A 23,785-nucleotide genomic window follows, 5' to 3' on the forward strand; every position below is an offset into this window, starting at 1 on the left:
AAATCTGTATAGGCACTAGTGACTGCTCGTCCCCATACAGCAGAGCTCATTGATGCATTTAAGTGCAGCTTTCACTTCCTTTCACATGCAGGCAATTATTGGGTATGAAAGGTTCATTCCCAACAATTACCGGCTAGATCAGCCCAAGTAAAGGGGTCTTTACGCACAAACCTGATTAAAATACAAAGGGAAACATGTGGGCTATAGCAACACAAGCAGTGATAACAGGACACAAAAAGATTAAAGAGGTATTGCCATAGAATGGACCACCCCCTAAAAACTCCTTCCATCTGTATGTAGCTGTTAGAGGTGGTTGGGTCTACAGAAACATGGAGTGGCCTGGGCTACACTGTTTTCATAGTTCCCATGCAAGTGAGTAAGAATAACTGAAAGAATGTAGCACCGTGAGCTGTATCATAACTTGTGAGATATGAAAACAGCATAGCCTGTTCACTTTTATGGGAGCTAGGCAAACAGTGCATCACAGCCTGCTTGTCTGATTCTGTGGTTCTATCCACCTCTGGTTCGTGGTTCTATCCACCTCAAGATGGGCGTGAGTTAGGGGGACCCCTTCTAGAGATAGCAGCATGTCTACCAGACATTTATGGCATAACCTGTGGACATGGAAATATCCCATCCCAAGGCTATGGACAACTTCAATGACATTTTTGTGATCGATTTACATGTATTTTGGACTATAATGACCTACATGGTCATCAGATCAAAAGCATCTTGCTGCTTTAATAAAAAGGGAGATCTGCCCCTTGACTGTGGTCATCAAATCTGCATCAAAGGGGGGATGCTATCAACAATAACTGAATGGAAAAGTTCCCAGCACCTTCTTATCAGTGTGTAGCTCAAATTATCAGTGTGTAGCTCAAAAAGTGGCCACCGAGTGTATAAAAATAAAATATTTCCGTTTCATGTAGAAGATTTCTGAAACATATTGTTTTGCCCTACAAGGCTGTTTATGCCAAGTCTTACCAACTGAACTCATATCTAAGGACACAATATGCACAACACTGTGCCAAGGTCACCATCAACTAATATAAGATCAAGGTGCAGGTGTCCCATTGTGTGTGCCTCATGTGCCATCATGAAACCCTGGATATTCCTGCCTTTGTTTCTAGCTGGTAAGACATCTGAGAAAAGAACTTAAACCTTTAGTTTTTTAATCTTCTTGAGACAAAACCTTTCTTTAAACGTCATGTGAGTTTTTCAGTTCTGCGGGTGAATTAAACTCTTTCTGCCAGGTTCTCCCATGAAATATAGCTGATGCCTGTGAATCCCTGAAGAGAAACATGCAGTGATCGGCTTATTGTGGGGACCTGTTCAAATAATTTTTCCAAAGCAGATAACCCCTTTAAATAGTATTAAGTTCACTTTTCTAATGTCATCACAATGCAGATAATTACGCTTGTAGCAGTAGATTAATTGGTTGTAGATATTTCTACATGATGAATGAAAGCAACTAATGTAATGGGGAATTGCTGTCACTTGTGTCACTTATTCATCAGTGGGACTGATGAGAACATGTTATATACATCATATACTGTATAAATGATAATATAATAGCTGGGACATTTATGGCAAATACACAAAAGGTTTGACAAGTTCATGTCCTACCTCTAGGATCCACTCCTATCTCAAGAAGCTTTTCAAGTGAAAGCTGTGCATGGACATGGATGTCCGTGTCCCCAATGAGAATACCCCTCTAAGATTAAGTTAAAATGCAAATAATTAATTATGGAAAACATCGTGTGGGAAGAGCAATAAGGTAGATCAGTCTCATTTGACCTCCTTGAGTTGAGTAAATGATCTCTATACACAGTAGGCTGGACACGTTTTTCAGTTTACAAAATGCAGATAACTTCCTCACTTTCGATGCTCCTTCACATTTAGCCAATGATGGAAACCAAAGATTTGGGTGAAAATTATAATAGCAATGCTCTCAACCTTGTCTGTGCCAATGTTCTGATTTTTTATGAAGCATTTGAATGGTTATGAGATCACTCTCTCTAAGTATGGCAGATCTCATTGGTCGTGGAGGTTATTGAGCAATATAATCATCACTGTAAATCACAATAACTATGAATTCACGTGTGCCCTATTGTCTGTGATCCCTTATGTACCAGAATGTATGCTGCTGGGTCACTGTTAATGTAACATCACCTTTCTCCACAGTGTCTTTGGTCTTCAGGTCTACACAGACCAGGAATCTAGTGCAGTTCGGTCAATATAAAGTGCATAAATACCCAACAGCCGTCCCCTGAATGAATACAATGGCTATGGATGCTACTGCGGATGGGAGGGTCTGGTAATCCAGTAGATGAGCTTGACAGGTAACACCAGGGGCCTGACCCCCAAATAGGAACCCATGCATTACAACTCATTACAGGATCTATATACAATGGAAAACCCATGTATTTAGTTGCATAGAGAAATAGCACTGTATAGCATGATGCAATTTAAGACTTTGTGCCTCCACACAACACAAATATATGCAGGTCTCTTATGTAATATGAGGGCTTATGGAACCATAGGAGTAGAAATATCTTTGTGATTGCTAATTCTGTTCCTCTTAAAGCTCCTTAAAGATTTGGATTAATGTACAGCACACCACGGCCAACCATTGATATCACTAGAGAGGTATTTTTCTTTCTCAAGTACAGCTATTTAGCATACATTTCCCATGAAGCATTGTCCTAAGGCAGAGGTCCCCAACCTTCTGTAGACCACATAAACTTTCATATATGGCATTTGGGGCAAGTGGAAAACCTATAAAATTTTTGACCAAGTTATGCTTGATGTTATTGCATATGTCTCATACATCAACCTGCATCACTCCAGCTGTTGTGAAACTACAATTTCCAGCATGCTCCATTTATTACTATGAGAGTTCTGAGAATAGGAGATCACGTATGCATGCTGGGAGTTGTAGTTTCACAACAGCTGGAGTGCATCAAGTTGCCCACACATGTCCTATAGACACGGAGGCCACCACTGTCCATTTTTATCATGTCACATCTATAGGTAGCAGGGGACCTTCCAGTCAAGAGCTTGTGTAAGGAATAGGAGGATTAACATAACACTTTATGAAAGGCTAGTAAGTTTGACTATAACGCGGCTAACCCCTTTATATAGTCATGCTAGACAGCCATAGTAACAGGTTATCCTCACACTGCATAGCCCTCACATGCCATAGCTGATCATTGCTATGCAGAGCTGCCAACCTTCTCTTCTTCTAGACAATGAAAACAAAGAAACTTTTTTACAGTACACACCTTTGTATAGGTCATACCCAGACATCATACCCTCAATATAATGTTCTGGAGTCACCAAAATTCTCAAACCAAAGGGGTTGTCCAATTGTTTAAAAAAATCCGACAGCATGTGGAAAAAACCATAATTTTCAAACTGTTACACCCTCGGCCCTTTCAACACCAAAGTTTGTATACATTGCAGCAGCAAGGACATGCCAAACTTCCTGGCATCATAACTGCTGCCATGTAAACAAAAAACTGCTGGGGAACAGCAAGAGCATGGTGCTGGATCGGCATGGTATTTAACAGTTAAAGGGAACCCTGTCACCAGTTTTACGGTGTCCTAACTAAGGGCAACATAAATAAGTGACTGATTCTCTTAGCAAAATGCTGGGTCACTTTCTTTAATTGACCCAGTCAATCTGCCAACATCTTGTATTGAAAAGCTCCAGCTGATAATGATGAGTCCTTAATATTTATGAGCTCCTGACTCTCCCCGCCTACCTGCTGGCTGATTGACAGTTTTTTTTTCCATATGAATCAGCAGCAGGTGGGCAGGGGAGTGGCTATAGCTCTGAATTAAATATACGCTGGACTCAATGACATCACGCTGGACTCAAATCAGCATGAGGCATGCAGCATCTTTGTGTGTATATTATGAGGTAACCATCTGTCACACCAGTAAGTGAATACATCTAAGGTACTTTTTAGTAGTTAATGATTGTATATAATTAGTTAGATTATAATCAAATATCCACATGACCTTTAAGTATATTTTTCAAAGCAAACCTGCCACAATGAAAATCCAGTGCATGCAGTAAGTTATACTGCAGAGATGTTGAGCAGGCTCATATATAGTTTTGTGGGAAAAGATTCAATGTAACTTGTAGTTTATGCATCAAAATCTCTGCTCATTCTGAGCTAAGGAGTCACGTGGGCAGGGTGAGATGTTCACTTTAACTTTCGGACAGTCTCTTTTTAGTCCCCCTTGTTCAGAATACAAAATAATTCATAAATGCAGAGTTAAACACACTATAGTAGGTGGTAATGAATTTGCACCATTATTAGCAATTTGTCATTACTAAACATTTTGGCCAAAAATCCTGAGCTTAAATGATATCATACCTCACAAAAAAGATAAGGAACACAACAGACTTGGAAAAGGGACAATGTACCGTAGGTTGCCCAAGCAACTCAACGTCAATGCTTGCACATTAATAACATTGCTCTACTCATCTTAAACCCTGGCCACATTTCACATACATTTCAGGGCACTATCACAATGTCCTGACATCGGCTCACTGAACATCAGAAATACCCTCTAGAAAAAAAAATTGATACTTGATCTCATGGTGACTTCCTATGTTGGGCAGAGTCACTTCCAGCTTTGTTCTCTGTTAGCTTAAACTCTAGTGTTTTTATCACACTAGCCACCATTAAAGACTGAGCCCTTCTGCCAGTGTCCATCTTTGCTCCTAACTTTTCTCTAGAAAACAAAAAAAACAGCAATAGGTTTTGTCCTGCCTGACATTATGGCTGGTCAAAAATTTATGGACAGTTGACAACCGTGTAATTATGGTGAGCAAATGAAACATGATTCATTTTAACTGTTAATATAAGATTGGCACACTCATACATGCGGAGCCCCACAGAGTTTAAACAATTTATTATAACTGTACTTGGTTAAAATATAATAAAATACAATAAAATACCTTTATGAATAAAATGTATAAGAAAAAATTAAACAGTAGATTCAGTTATTTCTATATTGTTCTAGTTTACTTATTGCAGATACTAATGATATCCGAAATAAGTATAAATGCCCTGGATATGACTTGGTTACATATGAATATATGTCTTGTGGACCTATTAGTTCTGTGTCTGGATCATATAATCACATATCAGGCTCAATAGTAACTGTCTGCTGAATTTCAACAGTAAATCGCCAACATACATATATAACACTTCTTATTTGCGTAGTCCATACACTTCCCAGATAGTCTGTAGTCAGTTTTTCATGAGAATCCTCTCATGGGCTTTCATTAGAATTTTCGAGAGTGTCCGAATTTTTTTTTAGAAAATATCCGAAAAAAAGGTTTTATCCGAAAGATTTTTCTACCCAGACTTTCAATTATATTGGCATTCGAAAAAACGGCATCACAGAATCAGTGTAAAAGATCACATACGAAGATTCTCCATAAGCAAAAACTGTGCTAGTGTTTTTCGCAAGATGTACGTTAGAGTTATAGTCAATACCAATAACCCACAGTTGTGGGTTTACCTTTCCTTTTTGTTCAGCTGTTTTTTTTCGAGTAGTTAGTTCCGATTGCAGGCCGGCGTCCCGGTCTTTGCTATGTCGGTTTTTCAATACTCTATATTTCACATGGGATGTGTTCCCAGTAATCACTTCCAGCTGATTAGAGGTAGGTGTATGCAAAAAGCCTCTTTCTTGATTCCTCGATATCCTTTGTTAACAGTGCACTGTTTGATCAGGGTTCAAGTCTTTCAGGGGTGAAACTTACGCCAGACGCGTTTCGGGGATAAATCTCCCCTTCCTCAGTGGCATCCAGGGATAAATCTCCCCTTCCTCAGTGGCATCCCCGAAACACGTCTGGCGTAAGTTTCACCCGTCTACAGTTTTCACCTTTTTTAGAAGCTGCATTGTAAGTTGATTTCCACGTATGTGTCTTCTTAGTATAAAAAAATGATTTTCTTATTAAGACTACTGCTTAAATGAAGGTTCCCATGTAAAACATGAACAACCATTTATTTGAATGTCCTCCATGTAAAGGGCTGTAACCATAGAAGTATTCTAACAGGGGGGAGGAAAGGAAAGTGAATTCAAGTGTACGGCTGGGTTTCCACAAGGTGGCCATGATACGGCTGCCTTGTTTGGCCAAAAACCTGCCCCCCACAGTGGTCAATGGCTGCATGAACATGAAGGTTCACAGAGGTATTGACTTCAAATTTTTATGGTCAATGTGGATGAGACGGGGGGGGTTTGGCCGCCTCATGGAAACTCAGCCTTATGTAAGCCAGTCTGGCAACTATCATATGTATTACATTATGATTTGTTCTTTCACGCACAGGTGTTGTCATATTCATGATGACTGCTATTCACAATACAAGTCAATGAAAAACTGTGATGTAATATTTGACAACCCTTACACAGAGTTTTATTCATACACCTGTACCGACAATGCTTGTGACCTGTAACAGTAAGAATTACACTCAAAGTTCTCCTCACATGTTAAGATTAAAGTTATTTTTGAGGAATATGTAATTGGGGCTGAGCTGTAGTACCAGGCCTAACCGCATGCACCATGTACAGATCTTGGGTGTAACAGCCCATTCTCTCTGCTGATATATGGATGAATTATTCCAAACATAGGCCATTCAGTGTTTTTCACAAATAAATATAGCTCTCTATGGAGTTGAATGGAGGTTAGCCTCGCCTGCGTGGTGCACTCTCGTTCACTTTGAGGGCTGCATTCTAGAAATAGGTGTGGGTCCCAGAGGTGGGACCTGCTTCTATCTGACATTGGTGGCATATCCTAACGTTAGCCACCAATGTCTGAAGTTAGACAACCCCTTTTAAGTAGGTTTCCCTCGACAGGTCCTGCTGGGTGGGTGGTATTTAAATAACTATATGAACTTTATGTCCCCAAGCTGCTTGGGGATATGTCACCGAGCACTGAGGATCAGGTAAGAAGGTTTCTCTCAACAGACCATTCTGGGTGGGGCGGGATATAAAAATAAAACTACTCTATATGACGTTAGACAACCCCTTTAATACAGTGTCCAATGGAACATGCTGAAATTCTTATGACATCCCAAATTTGCCGCTCTGTGAAATTGAAAGCCTGCAGGAGTAAAGTAGACTCCCGTGGGACTCTATGGATGCTGTTAGAGATGAGCGAATTGAAGCTGATGGAATGGAATTTCAGGAAAAATTCAATTCACAACGAATGCGAATTTCCTCGCGCTTCGTGGTAACGAATTGAATTTTTCCTAAAATGGAGGCTACACGTGTGAGGACTGAGGACTGAGGACATGGGGCAAGGAACTCTGGGAAGGCGGGATCACCCAGATTGACATGCCTGCATGCAGCCAATCAGCAGCCAGCCAGCCCTGTGATGTCACAGCCTTATAAATACGTCGGCCATCTTACATTCAGACATTTTACAGCATTCAGAGTGCAGGGACAGACGTGTGAAGGCGCTAGGGACAGCTATTAGAAAAACTATTGTGGGAAAAAAACGACAGAAAAAAAGATTTTTAAGTGCAGGGAAAGGATAGGGAGGAATTATTTCACAGCATCTTAGTGCAGGAAGAGACGTTAGAAGGCACTAGGGACATTGATAGGAAAGTGATTTACAAGTGCAGGGAACGATTATTTGGGGATCCAAATAGTCATTAGACAGCTCTGTATGTTAAGCTTTTTGTTATTGGGCTGCAAGTCTTATGTTGAAAAGCCTTTAGAGGCTTATGTCTTAGTATATTATTCAGTACTACAAGAAAAATATATGCTCATTTCACTTCTGCAGTTATTTCTGGTGAAAGCGTATAGGGGCGTATTTCAGTACTACCATAAAAATATATATGGATGTCACTATTTAATTGTTTTCTGGTTAAAGCGAATAGTTGCCTATTTCATTCCAACAAGAAATATATATTCTCAGGTCACTTCTGCAGTTATTTCTGGTGAAAGCGTATAGAGACGTATTTCGGTAAAATAGGAAAACTATATATGCACTGCACTGTTGCAGTTTTTTCTGGAGAAAGTGTATAGGGGCGTATTACAGTAAAAAAAGAAAAATATATTCTCAGCGCATTTCTGCAGTTAATTCTGGTGAAAGTGTATAATGGCCTATTTCAGTTCAACAAGAAAAAAATATGCTCAGTTCACTTCTTCAGTTATTTCTGTTGAAAGCTTTTTAGGGGGTTATTACAGTAAAAAAAGAAATATATATGCGCATTTCACTGGTGCACTTATTTGTGGCAAAAGCGTTCAGTGGCCTATTTCAGTACAGAAAGAAATACAGTACAGACCAAAAGTTTGGACACACCTCATTCAAAGAGTTTTCTTTATTTTCATGACTATGAAGGCATCAAAACTATGAATTAACACATGTGGAATTATATACATAACAAACAAGTCTGAAACAACTGAAAATATGTCATATTCTAGGTTCTTCAAAGTAGCCACCTTTTGCTTTGATTACTGCTTTGCACACTCTTGGCATTCTCTTGATGAGCTTCAAGAGGTAGTCCCCTGAAATGGTCTTCCAACAGTCTTGAAGGAGTTCCCAGAGATGCTAAGCACTTGTTGGCCCTTTTGCCTTCACTCTGCGGTCCAGCTCACCCCAAACCATCTCGATTGGGTTCAGGTCCGGTGACTGTGGAGGCCAGGTCATCTGGCGCAGCACCCCATCACTCTCCTTCATGGTCAAATAGCCCTTACTTTCAAAGTTTTCCCAATTTTTCGGCTGACTGACTGACCTTCATTTCTTAAAGTAATGATGGCCACTCGTTTTTCTTTACTTAGCTGCTTTTTTCTTGCCATAATACAAATTCTAACAGTCTATTCAGCAGGACTATCAGCTGTTTATCCACCTGACTTCTCCTCAACACCACTGATGGTCCCAACCCCATTTATAAGGCAAGAAATACCACTTATTAAACCTGACTTGGCACACCTGTGAAGTGAAAACCATTTCAGGGGACTACCTCTTGAGGCTCATCAAAAGAATGCCAAGAGTGTGCAAAGCAGTAATCAAAGCAAAAGGTGGCTACTTTGAAGAACCTAGAATATGACATATTTTCAGTTGTTTCACACTTGTTTGTTATGTATATAATTCCACATGTGTTAATTCATAGTTTTGATGCCTTCAGTGTGAATCTACAATTTTCATAGTCATGAAAATAAAGAAAACTCTTTGAATGAGAAGGTGTGTCCAAACTTTTGGTCTGTACTGTATATATACGCACTTCAATGGTGCATTTATTTCTGCTGAAAGCGTTTACTGGCCTATTTTAGTACACAAAGAATAACAAATTCTCAGTTCACCTCAGCGGTTATATGTGTTGAAAGCATGGCTGGGGGTCAGCAGGGTAGCAGCAGTGGGAGGTCGGGAGCCAAATGTGCCAGGGGTAGACCACATGCTTCGCAGCAGCCTACCTGCCCTGGAAGTAGTGGTGCAGTGGTTCACGGAAATAGCGGCGGTAGCAGTCAGTTATTTTGTATTTCAGTACAAACATAAAAATGCATTCTCAGTTCACGTCGGTGGCAGTTATATGTGTTGAAAGCATGTCTGGGGTAGAGCACCTGCTTCGCAGCAGCCTACAGCACCTACCCGGGAAGTAGTGGTGCAGGGGTTCACTGAAGTAGTGGCGGTAGCAGTCAGTCAGTGTGGCGGTTATATGTGGTAAAAACAAAATTTATTCAGCGGTCAGCGCTGCGGTTATATGCGGTTAAATATCCATGATGTCTCCATCATAAATCTGCAATGTGGGGGCCCCATGTGTCTTCTACACACTTTCAAAATAATCCTTCAGCGGAGCGAATAGATGCCGGATAACCGGAACGCTCGATGACCTTCCCAGGAGCTGCCTTTGGGAGCAACAGTTTATTTCTGACACGTCTGTATAGTGCAGGGGGAATCCGAAGACCCTTTCCATCTCCGTGCTCCGTTATATGTGGTAAAATCTTCATTGAAGGAAAAAGATATTTTATTCAGCGTTCAGCGCTGCACTTATATGCGCTAAAATCTTTTGTGAGTTATTTTGGTGGAAAAACAAATTTCATTCAGCGTTCAGCGCTGCAGTTATATGTGGTAAAATCTTTTGTGACTTATTTCGGTGGAAATTTTTTTTTATTAAGCTTTAAGCTCTGCGCTTACTGTATATGCAGTAAAATCTTTTGTGACTTATTTCTGTGGAATTTTTTTTTTTATTCATAGAAACATAGAAACATAGAATGTGTCGGCAGATAAGAACCATTTGGCCCATCTAGTCTGCCCAATATACTAAATTCTGTGGATAGCCCCTGGCCCTATCTTATATGAAGGATGGCCTTATGCCTATCCCATGCATGCTTAAACTCCTTCACTGTATTTGCAGCTGCCACTTCTGCAGGAAGGCTATTCCATGCATCCACTACTCTCTCAGTAAAGTAATACTTCCTGATATGACTTTTAAACCTTTGCCCCTCTAATTTAAAACTATGTCCTCTTGTAGCAGTTTTTCTTCTTTTAAATATTCTCTCCTCTTTTACCTTGTTGATTCCCTTTATGTATTTAAAAGTTTCCATCATATCCCCTCTGTCTCGTCTTTCTTCCAAGCTATACATGTTAAGGTCCTTTAATCTTTCCTGGTAAGTTTTATCCTGCAATCCATGTACCAGTTTAGTAGCTCTTCTCTGAACTCTCTCCAAAGCATCAATATCCTTCTGGAGATATTGTCTCCAGTACTGAGCACAATACTCCACATGAGGTCTCACTAGTGCTCTGTAGAGCGGCATGAGCACCACCCTCTTTCTACTGGTAATTCCTCTCCCTATACACCCAAGCATTCTGCTAGCATTTCCTGCTGCTCTATGACATTGTCTGCCTACCTTTAAGTCTTCTGAAATAATGACCCCTAAATCCCTTTCCTCAGATACTGAGGTTAGGACTGTATCACTGATTTTATATTCTGCTCTTGGGTTTTTACGCCCCAGGTGCATTATTTTGCACTTATCCACATTAAATTTTAGTTGCCAGATTTTTGACCATTCCTCTAGTTTTCCTAAATCCTTTTCCATTTGGTGTATCCCTCCAGGAACATCAACCCTGTTACAAATCTTTGTGTCATCAGCAAAAGACACACCTTACCATCGAGGCCTTCTACAATTTCGCTGATAAAGATATTAAACAATATGGGTCCCAAAACAGATCCCTGAGGTACCCCACTGGTAACAAGACCATGGTCTGAATATACTCCATTGACTACAACCCTCTGTTGCCTGTCCCTCAGCCACTGCCTAATCCATTCAACAATATGGGAGTCCAAGCCCAAAGACTGCAATTTATTCAGCGTTAAGCGCTGCACTTATATGCGGTAAAATCTTTTGTGAATTATTTGGTGGAAAAACATATTTCATGCAGCGTTCAGTGCTGCAGTTATATATGGTAAAATCTTTTGTTACTTATTTCGGTGGAAAAAAAATGTATTCAGCGTTAAGCGCTGCACTTATATGCAGTAAAAACTTTTGTGACATTTCGATGGAAAAACAAATTTCCACCTCCTCCATTAACTTCCTCCTCATTCTCATCCTCAACACACACACTAACTTGACCCCCCCTTCCCCCCCCCCACAGCTATACCTGTATATATAAGTGGTGTCAGCATAGCCTAGGGGCGAATAAAGATAAATGACACTGCCAACCTGTTAAAGGGAATTACATGATGATACCACAATACATTTGAAATGACATTTAGCAACTGTTTAAAGTGTCCACATATATCACATAGTGGGACACTGCATCAAGATGAATCAGGCATGAATCAGCCAGGATTTCCACACACCAATGCCTGATGCATCAGACTAGATCATCCATGGTGCCACACCAACAATTTGACAAAAGAGACCGGTTTCTTCTAGCTACCTGCCTCAGCTGCAATTCTGATGCTGTTACCCACCTGATACCACACATGTGATGCCAAGTGCTCCTTCTTCTTTCACCCACCATCTTCAGCAGGTACTGGTATTGCCACCAACCTCCACAGTATGTCACCTTGCCACTCTGTGGCCTTCTGATGCTGCCGCCACCTCCAGACTCTGTCATTGTGCTGCTCTGTGGTATCCTCATGCTGCTGCCACCTCCAGACTCTGTCAATGTGCCACTCTGTGGCCTACTCCTGATGCTGCTGCTCTGTGGTCTCCTCATGCTGCTGCCACCTCCACACTCTGTCATTGTGCCACTATGTGGCCTACTCATGCTGCTGCCACCTCCACACTCTGTTATTGTGCCACTCTGTGGTGTTAAGCGCTGCACTTATATGCGGTAAAATCTTTTGTGACTTATTTTGGTGGAAAATAAATTGTATTCAGCGTTAAGCGCTGCACTTACTGTATATGCGGTAAAATCTTTTGTGACTTATTTCAGTGGAAGAAAATTGTATTCAGCGTTAAGCGATGCACTTATATGCAGTAAAATCTTTTGTGAATTATTTAGGTGGAAAAACATATTTCATGCAGTGTTCAGTGCTGCAGTTATATGTGGTAAAATCTTTTGTGACTTATTTCAGCAGTGGCATCGCTACTGGGGGGCAAGGGGGGGCAATTGCCCCCCCTATGTTATTCTTTGTGCCACCCCGGTGATTCCCCAAAGCAGCTGCTCTGCCTCTTGAGCCCCAATGGCCGGTGAATACTAATGAGCGCTTCCATTAGTACCGATGGACCAGGAAGCGGTAAACGCTCTGTACTTACCGCTTCCTGGTCCTCGGCTGTCGGCTGTGCAGGGCTGCGCACAGCGTGAGGGCGCTCCGTGACTTCACGCTGTGCGTGCCAGTTCAGAGCACAGTCGACTGAGGAGAAGGAAAATTGCAGGCGGCGTCCAGGAGCAGGAGAGGTAAGTGGTTTTTTATTTTATAAAAAATGAGGCTGCTGGGGGCATAATAGGGGCTAATGAGAGGCATAATGGGGGATAATTAGAGACATAATGGGGCTAATTAGAGACATAATGGGGCTAATTAGACTATTATAGGCATATGGGGGCTAATGAGGCATATGGGCCCTAATAAGATGCATAATGGGGGCTAATGAGAGGCATCATGGGGGATAATTAGAGACACAATGGGGGCTAATTAGACTATTAGAGGCATAATGGGGGCTAATGAGGCATATGGGAGCTAATGAGGCATATGGGGGCTAATAAAGCATATGGGGGCTAATAAGAGGCATAATAGGGCCTAATGAGAGGCATAATGGGGGCTAATGAGTCATATGGGAGATAATTAGGCATATGGTGGATAATGAGGAATATGGGGGCTAATAAGAGGCATAATGTGGGCTAATGAGGCATAATGGCTTATAATGGGGGCTAATGAGAGGCATGGGGGCTGATATGGGGGTGATGAGAGGCATAATGGGAGCTAATAAAAGGCATAATGGGGGCTAATGAGGCATAAGGGCTTATAATGGGGCGAATGAGGCATAAGGGCTGATATTGGGGCTAATGAGAGGCATGGGGGCTGATATGGGGGTGATAAGAGGCATAATGGGGGCTAATAAGAGGCAAAATGGGGGCTAATGAGGCATAAGGGCTTATAATGGGGCAAATGAGGCATAAGGGCTGATATGGGGGCTAATGAGAGGCATGGGGGATGATATGGGGGTGATAAGAGGCATAATGGGGGCTAATAAGAGGCAAAATGGGGGCTAATGAGGCATAAGGGCTTATAATGGGGCTAATGAGGCATAAGGGCTGATATGGGGGCTAATGAGATGCATGGGGGCTGACATGGGGTGATGAGAGGCATAATGGAGGCTAATAAGAGGCATAATTGGGGCTGATGAGGCATAAGGGCTTATAATGGGGCGAATGAGGCATAAGGGCTGATATGGGGGCTAATGAGAGGCATGGGGGCTGATATGGGAGTGATGAGAGGCATAATGAGGGCTAATGAGAGGCATAATGGGGGCTAATGAGAGGCATAATAACAGTGTCATCCACATATGCCCCCATAACAGTGTGTCTTCCACAGATCCACCATAATAGTACGCCTGCGCACTGACGAGAGACAGAAAGAAGGGGAAAGAATCCGCGGAAGCAAGCAGAGGACGGCCCAGCAGACGACTGAATAGCTTCTTTTGTAAGTACCGTATTTTTCGTTTTATAAGACGCACTTTTTTTCCCTCCAAAGTGGAGGGGAAAAGTCACTGCGTCTTATAAAACCAATAGAACTAAAATTAGGTGGCTCAGGAGCTCTCACTAACAACTCCTGAGCCTGCCATTAAACTGTTGGGCGGGCTGGCGGCTTCACTAAAGGCTTCTGCCGCTAGCCCGCGCTTCCTTTACAAGACTGCACCAGGGATTGTCGGACTGGCGGCTTCACTTATTGTGCTCCGCTGCTGCCAGCCCGCCCGCTATTATAGTAAACTGAACAGAATTTTCTCCTGGTACGGAGATTTCAGAGACTTCCACTTCTGTTTTACCTCTTGAATCAGTAACTCCGGGCTTGTCTCCTCCCTTTTGACAATGTCCGCTTCTTGTATGAATTCAGGAAGGAAGCTCAGAACTTGCAGCTGGCTGCACAGCATCTAATGCTTTCTGCGTCGCTCCATGGAATCATCCACCAAGACTGGGTGGGATCTCGCCATCACCTTCTTCTTTACGCCGCACGTCCAGACAAGGGCGGTTAGAGAGGGAATCCAAAAGCCCTACGCCATCCTGTCACTGCTTCCTGCTCCCGAACTACTTGTCTGGACGTGCGGTGTAAAGAAGAAGGTGATGGCGAGATCCCAGCCAAAGTCCTGGTGGATTATTCCATGGAGCGACGCAGAAAGCAGAAGATGCTGTGCAGCCAGCTACAAGTCCTGAGCTTCCTTCCTGAATTCATACAAGAAGCGGACATTGTCAAAACGGAGGAGACAGCCCAGAGTTACTGATTCAAGAGGTAGAAGAGGTAAAACAGAAGTGGAAGTCTCTGAAATCTCCGTACCAGGAGAAGGGGAATGAACCGTTGGGCGGGCTGGCAGCTTCAATGAATGTGCTCTGCTGCCGTCAGCCCGCACTTCTTTAGTCCTGCTGATTAGTGGTGAGCGCAGTGGTGCTGCCCTTACCTCCATCAGCTTCCTTCCAATTTCCCGCTGTACCCAGCTCTGCTCCTGCTGTGTACAGCGGTTTTGTGTACCCAGTCCCCGGGTGAGTGGAGCTCAGGGCAATATAAAAATGACTGCAAATGTGTCTATGACTACAACCCCCCCCCCCCTTCCCCCCTCATCCATAGGTATCCACCCAGATACTGCAGTATATGAGTGGATTCCTATGGATGAGGGGGGTTATAGTCATATTTAATATAAGCACTGTCCAGGGACTGTTCTGTAATTGGCATGTGTTTATATTAAATATGACTATAACCCCCCTCATCCATAGGAATCCACGCATGTGCTGCAGTATATGAGTGGATTTCTATGGATGAGGGGGGTTATAGTCATATTTAATATAAACACATGCCAATTACAGATCCCTGGATAGTGTTTCTATTTAATATGACTATAACTCCCCTCATCCTTGAGAATACACCAATGTACAGTACCTACAGTACATCAGTGTATTCTCTAGGATGATGGGGGTATAATCACATAAGTGTCATCCATAGATCCCTCATAACAGTGCGTCATCCACAGATCCCCTCCATAGAAGTGTCATCCACAGATCACCCATAATAGTGTCATCCACAGACCACCATTAGTTTAAAACCCACCAAAAGCACACCTTTTGGTTAATAATATTTATTTTCTAATTTTCCTCCTCAAAAACCTAGGTGCGTCTTATAAACAGGTGCGTCTTATAAAGCGAAAAATACGGTAAATTGTTTTATTATAAATGTATCCCTGCATACCGCAATTCTCTCGTATTTTGTAATCTTATTTATATACACTTATTTTGTTTTTGCCCCCCCATTTTTGACTGTGGTATCTTTGTGCCCCCCCTATATATTGTTCCTAGAGTCGCCACTGTATTTCAGTGGAAAAAAAAATTGCATTCAGCGTTCAGCGCTGCACTTATATGCGGTAAAATCTTTTGTGAATTATTTCGGTGGAAAAACAAATTTCATGCATCATTCAGCGCTGCAGTTATATGTGGTGAAATCTTTTGTGACTTATTTCGGTGGGAAAAAAAAAATTGTATTCTGCGTTAAGCGCTGCACTTATATGTGGTTAAAATCTTTTGTGACTTATTTTGGTGGAAAAATTTTTTTATTCAGCGTTGAACGCTGCATTTACTGTATATGCAGTAAAATCTTTTGTGAATTATTTTGGTGGAAAAACATATTTCATGCAGCGTTCAGTGCTGCAGTTATATGTGGTAAAATCTTTTGTGACTTATTTCGGTGGGAAAAAATTTGTATTCAGCGTTAAGCGCTGCACTTATATGCGGTAAAATCTTTTGCAAATCATTTTGGTGGAAAAACTAATTTCTGGCAGCGTTCAGCACTGCATTTATATGTGGTAAAATCTTTTGCGACTTATTTTGGTGGAAAAACAAATTTCCACCTCCTCCATTAACTTCCTCCTCTCTTCATTCTCATCCTCAACACACACACTGACTTGACACCCCCCCCTCCCCAGCTATACCTGTATATATAAGTGGTCTCACCACCGCCTAGGGGCGAATAAAGGTAAATGACACTGCCAACCTGTTAAAGGGAATTACAGCATGATAGCACAATACATTTGAAATGACATTTAGCAACAGTTTAAAGTGCCCACATATAGCACATAGTGAGACACTGCATCAAGATGAATCAGGCATGAATCAGCCAGGATTTTCACACACCAATGCCTGATGCATCAGACTAGATCATCCACGATGCCACACCAACAATTTGACAAAAGAGACCGGTTTCTTCTGACTACCTGCCTCAGCTGCAATTCTGATGCTGTTACCCACCTGATACCACACATGTGATGCCAAGTGCTCCTTCTTTCACCCACCATCTTCAGCGGGTACTGGTATTGCCACCAACCTCCACAGTATGTCACCTTGCCACTCTGTGACCTTCTGATGCTGCCGCCACCTCCAGACTCTGTCATTGTGCCGCTCTGTGGTCTCCTCATGCTGCTGCCACCTCCAGACTCTGTCATTGTGCCACTCTGTGGCCTACTCCTGATGCTGCTGCTCCTTGGTCTCCTCATGCTGCTGCCACCTCCACACTCTGTTTTTGTGCCACTCTGTGGCGTTAAGCGCTGCATCTTATTTGCAGTAAAATCTTTTGTGACTTATTTCAGTGGAAAAAAAAAATTGTATTCAGCGTTAAGCGCTGCACTTACTGTATATGCAGTAAAATATTTTGTGAATTATTTTGGTGGAAAACATATTTCATGCAGCGTTCAGCACTACAGTTATATGTGGTAAAATCTTTTGTGACTTATTTTGGTGGGAAAAAAATGGTATTCAGCGTTAAGTGCTGCACTTATATGCGGTAAAATCTTTTGTTAATTATTTCGGTGGAAAAAAAAATTGTATTCAGCGTTAAGCGCTGCACTTACTGTATATGCAGTAAAGTCTTTTGTGAATTATTTTGGTGGAAAAACATATTGCATGCAGTGTTCAGCACTGCAGTTATATGTGGTAAAATCTTTTGTGACTTATTTCGGTGGAAAAATAAATTTTCACCTCCTCCATTAACTTCCTCCTCTCTTCATTCTCATCCTCAACACACACACTGACTTTGTGCCGCTCTGTGGTCTCCTCATGCTTCTGCCACCTCCAGACTCTGTCATTGTGCCACTCTGTGGTGTCCTTATGCTGCTGCCATCTCCACACTATGTCACCTTGCCACTCTGTGGTCTCCTAATGCTGCTGCCATCTACACACTATGTCACCTTGCCACTCTGTGGTCTCCTGCTGCTGCTGCAATATCCACACTATGTCAACTTGCCACTCTGTGGTGTCCTGCTGCTGCTGCTGCCATATCCACACTATGTCACCTTGCCACTCTGTGGCTTCCTGATGCTGCCGCCACCTCCAAACTATGTCACCTTGCCACTCTGTTGTCTCCTCATACTGCTACCATCTCCACACTATGTCACCTTGCCACTCTGTGGTCTCCGGATGCTGCCGCCACCTCCAAACTATGTCACCTTGCCACTCGGTGGCCTCATCATACTGCTTCCATCTGCAGACTCTGTCATTGTGCCACTCGGTGGCCTTCTCATGATGCTGCTGCATCCGCCACCTCCAGACTCTGTCATTGTGCCACTCTTTCAAAGTGTTTTTTTTCGGTAATCTTGATGGGTGACTGAAAAACTCCTTTTGCTGTATGGACCGAATGACATAGTGTGAGGTCGTGTGACTTCTGAAAGTGTGAGGAAAATATATATTATGAAACAACAAATATACAAAAAGTACATGAAAACAATGACAACCTCCTGATGCTGCCGCGATCTCCAGACTCGGTCATTGTGCCACTCGGTGACCTCCTCATACTGCCGCTACCTCCACACTCTGTCATTGTGCCACTCTGTGGCCTCCTCCTGATGCTGCCATCTCGACACTATGTCACCGTGCGGTCTCCTCATTCTGCTGCCATCTACACACTATGTCAACTTGCCACTCTGTAGTCTCCTGCTGCTGCCATATCCACACTATGTCACTTTGCCACTCTGTGGTCTCCGGATGCTGCCGCCACCTCCAAACTATGTCACCTTGTCACTCTGTGGTCTCCTCATGCTGCTGCCATCTCCACACTATGTCCTCTTGCCACTCTGTGGTCTCTGGATGCTGCCGCCACCTCCAAACTATGTCACTTTGCCACCCTGTGGTCTCCTCATGCTGCTGCCATCGCCCCACTATGTCATCTTGCCACTCTGTCGTCTCCTGCTGCTACCATATCCACACTATGTCACCTTGCCACTCTGTGGTCTCCTCATGCTGCTGCCATCTCCACACTATGTCACCTTGCCACTCTGTGGTCTCTGGATGCTGCCGCCACCTCCAAACTATGTCACTTTGCCACCCTGTGGTCTCCTCATGCTGCTGCAATCTCCACACTATGTCCTCTTGCCACTCTGTGGTCTCTGGATGCTGCCGCCACCTCCAAACTATGTCACTTTGCCACCCTGTGGTCTCCTCATGCTGCTGCCATCTCCCCACTATGTCATCTTGCCACTCTGTCGTCTCCTGCTGCTACCATATCCACACTATGTCACCTTGCCACTCTGTGGCTTACTGATGCTGCCGCCACCTCTAAACTATGTCACCTTGCCACTCTGTGGTCTCCTCATGCTGCTGCCATCTCCACACTACTGTGTCACCTTGCCACTCTGTGGTCTCCAGATGCTGCCGCCACCTCCAAACTATGTCACCTTGCCACTCGTGGCCTCATCATACTGCTGCCATCTACAGACTCTGTCATTGTGCCACTCTGTGGCCTTCTTATGATGCTGCTGCAGCATCCGCCACTTCCAGACTCTGTCATTGTGCCACTCTTTCAAAGTGTTTTTTTTCCGGTAATATTGATGGGTGACTGAAAAACTCCTTTTGCTGTATGGACCAAATTACATTGTATGAGGTTGTGGGACATCTGAAAGTGTGAGGAAAATATATATTATAAACTTAGAGATATGTCGCACACGAGTGACGGGGAATCACTTAGAGGTGCTCCCACTAACAGACAACACCCAATCTGACAGAAATGAAAATAAAAATAAATTGTAGTGGGGCACTCTCTATAGTAATGAAACCAGTAGAATTTAATGGTAGTACATAAAAGAGATCGATAAAATCCAATTGGTTAATTGTGCAGTTAATTTGACAGCAACAATAATGTTATTAAAATTGTTATAAATTTCCACGCACAGTCCATCAAAGGATCCAAATAGCTAGGTGGGATATTAGTCACCCAGACCTACAGTAATGTAAAATGTCCACAATGTAAAAGTTATATCAAATACGATAAATAACAGCCAATTGTCCTCTAAAATCCGAATCAATATGCCAGGCAATCTCCAGTCTCAAGCGCAATCAAGCGCTGACAGTGAACAGAGCGGCGTCCCGCTCACTTGTCTACAACAGCGGCGTCCCGCTGTATTATCCAGATAATGCGATCGCTTACTTTGACAAACTGAGACAATCTTACCGGGAGGACTTTTGTGGATTTTTCTTGCCCTCGACACGGTGTACCTCCTGTATAGTGGGGAGTTCCGGTCTCAAGGGCTGTCAGTCGTCAGGAAATCTCATGCCAACGCTGGTTATACACGTGGCCCCGCAATGAATGAGGATTTCCTCTATATAGCAGGTGTTATTTGCACGACTTGATGTCTTTTTTTGAATAATAGATTTCACTCCTCCTCAGGTGATCGATATACGCTTGTCTTGATTCCGATGCTAGGGGATAGTACCAAACGCATTTCAGGGTTTAAAAGAATGACCCCTTTATCAGTGGTTCAACCATCAAGTTGTGCAAATAACACCTGCTATATAGAGGAAATCCTCATTCATTGCGGGGCCACGTGTATAACCAGCGTTGGCGCAAGATTTCCTGATGACCTACAGCCCTTGAGACCGGAACTCCCCACTGTACAGGAGGTACACCGTGTCGAGGGCAAGAAAAATCCACGAAAGTCCTCCCGGTAAGATTGTCTCAGTTTGTCAAAGTAAGCGATCGCATTATCTGGATAATACAGCGGGACGCCGCTGTTGTAGACAAGTGAGCGGGACGCCGCTCTGTTCACTGTCAGCGCTTGATTGCGCTTGAGACTGGAGATTGCCTGGCATATTGATTCGGATTTTAGAGGACAATTGGCTGTTATTTATCGTATTTGATATAACTTTTACATTGTGGACATTTTACATTACTGTAGGTCTGGATGACCAATATACCACCTAGCTATTTGGATCCTTTGATGGACTGTGCATGGAATTTTTTAACAATTTTAATAACATTATTGTTGCTGTCAAATTAACTGCACAATTAACCATTTGGATTTTATCTATCTCTTTTATGTACTACCATTAAATTCTACTGGTTTCATTACTATAGAGAGTGCCCCACTACAATTTATTTTTAAAATATATATTATGAAACAGCAAATATACAAAAAGTACATGAAAACAATGACAACCTCCTGATACTGCCGCCACCTCCAGACTGTCATTGTGCCGCTCGGTGGCCTCCTCATTCTGCTGCCAACTCCAGACTCTGCCACTGGAAGCGGACCGGACCGCAGGGGCAGTATGTGAGTGCATGGTGGGCTGATGGGGGTAGTAGTCCTACTCACGGTTTTGCAGCTCCCTGGGTCGGTGTGCAGTGATGAGGAAGACAGCACTAAATCCTCCGGGGCACTCTCTATTGCAGGGAACAACAGCCGGATGAAAGTTGAGGTGCCCTTGATGGTAGTGGGTATGCTTAGGGTGCTTTGGTGGCTGGGCCCCTGTGTTTGTGACGCCAGCACCGTAATGTGCAATTAAGGGATGGAGCAGAAGAATGAGGAATGAGACAGTAGTTAAACCAAACAGGAACTTTACTTGTAAGATGTAGTAAGGCATCCAATATCATCACTTTGTCTTGCATACAGATGGCAAAAAGGATAAAGCTGAAAATCCAAATTAGCAGGCTCCTTGAGGTGAAGTATAAAGGTTAGCTCCAGCTCACATTAGTAGAGGTGATGTTCTTACTTGTACTTGGTTTCTGATCTTGCTCTGATCACTCAGCCTTTCAATAGTAGTTTAGATCCTCTGTAAATAAGTATTCTGACAGGTGGCTTTTCTGTCCTTAATTACGGTGGGCAGCTTGTAGCTTAGAAAATCTCTACCTAATGCAAAGATGACTAAAACCTGATAAATGGCAGTTATCTTCCTTTGCCAATAGTCTATAGTTCAATGAGCCAGCAACCCAAGGGCGATCTCCCTCATGGCAGGCAAACTCTCTGCTATATTATTTTGAAAGGTTGCGGTCCTCAAAGTGATAATCCACTTTATACCCCGGAAGGGTAATCTACAGTGTAGGATCAGATTGTCCTAATCTTGGACTCGAAGGTTGAGGTAAATTGGTTTTCCTGGGCTAGGCCCAGGAGGACAGAGACAAGATTGTCTCTTCTCCTTCCTCCTAACACCCAACTCCTAATCTCCCTCTAACTTACTGTGGGTGCACTATATAAATGGTGTGATGGAGACCTCTAGTGGTGGAAATATGTAATGCATGTTACCAGCCTGTAATATAGATTCAGCAGCATAGTTAAGGAATAGTGCAAAATTACATCATAATACACATAACAATTTGGAGTGGACCATACACACATATGTGGGACACTACACACTCGGTGGCCTTCTCCTGATGCCGCCACCTCTAGACTCGGTCATTGTGCCACTCGGTGGCCTCCTCATACTGCTGCCACCTCCAGACTGTCATTGTGCCACTCGTGGCCTCCTCATACTGCCGCCACCTCCAGACTCTGTCATTGTGCCACTCGGTGGCCTCCTCATACTGCTGCCAACTCCAGACTCTGTCATTGTGCCACTCGGTGGCCTTCTCCTGATGCTGCAAACTCCAGACTGTGTCATTGTGCCACTCGGTGGTCTCCTCATACTGCTTCCATCTCCAGACCCTGTCATTGGGCCACTCTGTGGTCTCCTCATGCTGCTTCCATTTCAGCACTATGTCATAGGTCCACTCTGTGGACTTCTCGTGCTGTTCCCACCCTCCCCACTTCACGACTGGTCCACAATTTTGGCTTTCGGCCTGGCTGACATCATCATTTATTTGACCTTTCTTCTGATTTGTCAGAAGGAAGAAAAAATGAGACGCACAACAGATCCTGTCTGTGTAGCAGCTGTAAGGCCTGTATGGTGCCATCAGAATTGGCTTATGATTTGGTATCCAAAAGCAGGAGTGGGTACAAAACACAGAAGGCATGCAAATATTCCATTAACATGGCATCTCTGTTTTAGATCCACTCCTGTTTTTTTTGGCATTAGCAATACTCATGGATTACTGAGCAAATGCTGAACGAGCGAAGGAGTATGCTCCACAGACAGGATCCATTTTTTGTGGGTTATTGTTCTGACGGATCAGAGGAAGGGCTAATTAATCAGTGACATCAACAAAAAATTACTACTGACACCATCTCCACTCTGTCAGGGGGGCGTTTAATAGAACAGGTTCTGTAGACATCGATGTGGAATCAGCTGGCGACGGTGTAAAAGGAGTGCGCTTGTTCTTGGCGCTAACATCGACCTGTAAGGCTGAGTTCATACTTGAGTTATTTGGTCAGTTTTGGCCCCGTGACTGCCCTAATAAGTAAAGTGTGCAGTGATTCTTAGAGCGAGGCCTGTCATCTGCATGTCATACGGACTCACAGTATTGTTTCACTACCAAAGCAGACTCCCTATGTTTGCTACTGCAAGACACAGTGTTCTACACCACTATAAAGGCTCTCAGCAGCCAGGAAATAGCTGATTTTTAACGTAATTCGTCGCGAATATATCCGGATCGAATAAAGTTTTTCCTGACAAATTCGGCGAACCAGCGAATATAATTTTTTTAAAATTCGCTCATCTCTAGATGCTGTATTACAGCTTGGAGGTTGCAAGAAAACACCATCATATAGTAGTTGCATGTTATAGTGAAGTGTTGTTATACTATAAAAATTACGTATATACATTAATTGTGTTTTTCCCCATTATATAGGTAGTAATAACCCCTGTGAGATGCACTTATGTGAGTGCGACAAGAACGCTGCTATCTGCTTTTCTAAAGCCTCCTATAATGAGCAATTCAAGAACCTGGATGGAAGCAAGCACTGTAAATAA

At 43.0% G+C, this 23,785-nt stretch overlaps 1 pseudogene; it reads left to right on the forward strand.

The window, feature by feature from the left end:
- Nucleotides 1-1,086: 1,086 nt before the first annotated feature.
- Nucleotides 1,087-23,785, forward strand: LOC120980068 (annotated as a pseudogene).

This window comes from Bufo bufo, chromosome 10, assembly GCF_905171765.1.
Source record: "Bufo bufo chromosome 10, aBufBuf1.1, whole genome shotgun sequence".
Classification (NCBI taxonomy): Eukaryota; Metazoa; Chordata; class Amphibia; order Anura; family Bufonidae; genus Bufo; species Bufo bufo.